The following is a 2,614-nucleotide window of genomic DNA, read 5'->3' as shown; positions in this document are numbered from 1 at the left end:
AGGCACAGTCTGTATAACTTTTAGCATATAATGTATAACTCTAGGCATATAATGTATAACTCCAAACACAGTCTGTATATGCTAAGAGTTATACATTATATTCTAAGAGTTATACATTATATGCCTAGAGTTATACATTGTAGAGTGTATTACTGTAGATCCAGAATGTATAACTCTAGTCATACAATTTGTATAACTCTTACCTATATATGGATAACTGTACTTCACAGAATGTATAACTCTTGTACCCAATTTGTATCACTCTTGTTATTTTTTGTAAAACTCATAACTGTAATAAATTTTGCCTATCTCATAATTGCAGTCATGTGTTGTGTAACTGTTGTACACAATTTGTATAACTCTTGATATTTTTTGTATAACTCATAGCTGTCTAATAAAATTTGCCTTGTTTCATAACTGCAGTGATGTGTTGTATAACTCCTCTACAAAATGTGTATAACTGTAATCATACAATGTATAACTTTATACACAGTGTGTATAACTCTAATCATACAATGTATAACTCTAGACACAGCCTGTATAACTCTATGCATTTAATGTATAACTCTAGGCACAACAGATAACTCTAGTCATACGATGTATAACTCTAGCTACACAATGTATAACTCTTAGCATATAATGTATAACTCCAAACACAATCAGATATGCTACGAGTTATACATTATATTCTACGAGTTATACATTATATGCCTCGGGTTATACATTGTAGAGTGTATTACTGTAGATCCAGAATGTGATGTATTGTACAACTTGTATAACTCTTACCTATATATGGATAACTGCAGTGATGTGTTGTATAACTCATGTACAAAACGTGTATAACTGTAATCATACAATGTATAACTCTATACACAGTCTGATTAACTCTAATCATACAATGTATAACTCTAGACACAGCCTGTATAACTCTAGGCATATAATGTAAAACCCTCCACATCCTATAACTTCACTTAATGAATGTATAACTTCAGCTATAACATGAATAACTATATCAAAATTGGTTCTTTAATAAGATTTTTACGCACAATTTAGGGTTTGAATTACTCTGTTACACCTGTCTGAGGAAATTGTCAAAGAGTTTTACAAAAAACCTCTGGAGTTATAACACGATGAATATAAGAACTGCATGTGTACACTGTATTATTGAAGTTATACATATTTGGGTCAGAGTTTTACTAAAACCCACTGAAGTTATAATTCGTACTTGATCAAGCTTTTAAATTTCCATCATTTTTTGCCATCAACAACAAGCTACCAAAATGAAAGAACAAATCTGATGAACACCATGAAAGTACAACAGTATTAAGAATAATGAACACAAATTAAATAACTACAACCTACAATAATGAACATTAATCCAAAATTACATATAGCACTTTATATTTGAACATCAAGCTACAATAATAACCTAGACACAAATAAGAAAGTAAACAACTCACCTTCGACGGCAACTTCAATCTGCATATGATCCACTTCACAAACACTGACTGTCATTTCCTGCTTGTTTCTCTGATGAAGAATGACAATTTATTTTGTCTTCAACAAAGCTAATGATTTTTAACGGATGAACAATAACGTACTTTATCTCATAACAATTTATTTATCTGATGATCACTGAAGTAGTTTTCTATTCGCGCTGAAATTTCTCTTATTTTTTTGATGATTTATATTGTATTTTACAGGATTTAAGATCGTTTTTGTGGGGATTTTTATGGGTTTTTGCTTGTTGAGAGGTTTTGAATGGTGAAAAGAGGAGGGAAGCATGCAAAATGATATAGGAGGCTTTGTTTATTGCTATTGTCCGCGGGATTTGATATGGAGGCAGTACATTAACAGTGAAAGTGGTCCCTCTCTCACACAATCAGCATTTTTTTTTTTTTTTGCTCTAAAAAACACGCCCTCTCTCCTCATATCATCCCTTCAATCCCTTCATCCAAGGGCTCTTATAAAGACTTAGGGCCTTATAAGGTATAAAGGCCTTATAAGAACCCTTCTCTCTCTCTCTCTCTCTCTCTCTCTCTCTCTCTCTCTCTCTCTATATATATATATATATATATATATATATATATATATATATATATATATATATATATATATATATATATATATATATAAGGGTTCTTATAAGGCCATTATATCTTATGAATCCCTAAGTCCTTATAAGGACCTTAGGATGGAAGGGATGGAGGGATGAGATTACATCTTGATGGAGGGCTACAAATCTCCCTTCCTAATCTCCCTCACTAATCATGTATAACTCCTTCCTAATCTGTATAACTCCTTCCTCATTCTAATTCTCCCAACTCACTCACTCATTATCCATTCTCTCACACTTCTCTCATCCATCTTTCTCTCTCATTTTCCTCTCATTCTCTCAAAACAAAAAAACCCAAATAAAAACAAACTAAAAAAAACCAAAAACCACAAAAACCTCCATCCTCCTCCTCACCCACGGCTCCTCCTCCTCCTCACCCACGGCTCCTCCCGCCACCCTCCTTCCTCATCCCGTCACTATCCCATCACCACCTCCCTTTTCCTCCTTCCTTCTCGGCTCCTCCAACACCACCATCACCAAACAACCCCACTAGCCTCA

Source organism: Silene latifolia, chromosome 6 (assembly GCF_048544455.1).
Source record: "Silene latifolia isolate original U9 population chromosome 6, ASM4854445v1, whole genome shotgun sequence".
Lineage (NCBI taxonomy): Eukaryota > Viridiplantae > Streptophyta > Magnoliopsida > Caryophyllales > Caryophyllaceae > Silene > Silene latifolia.
The sequence above is the reverse complement of the archived record's forward strand: the minus strand, read 5'-3'. Positions refer to the sequence as shown.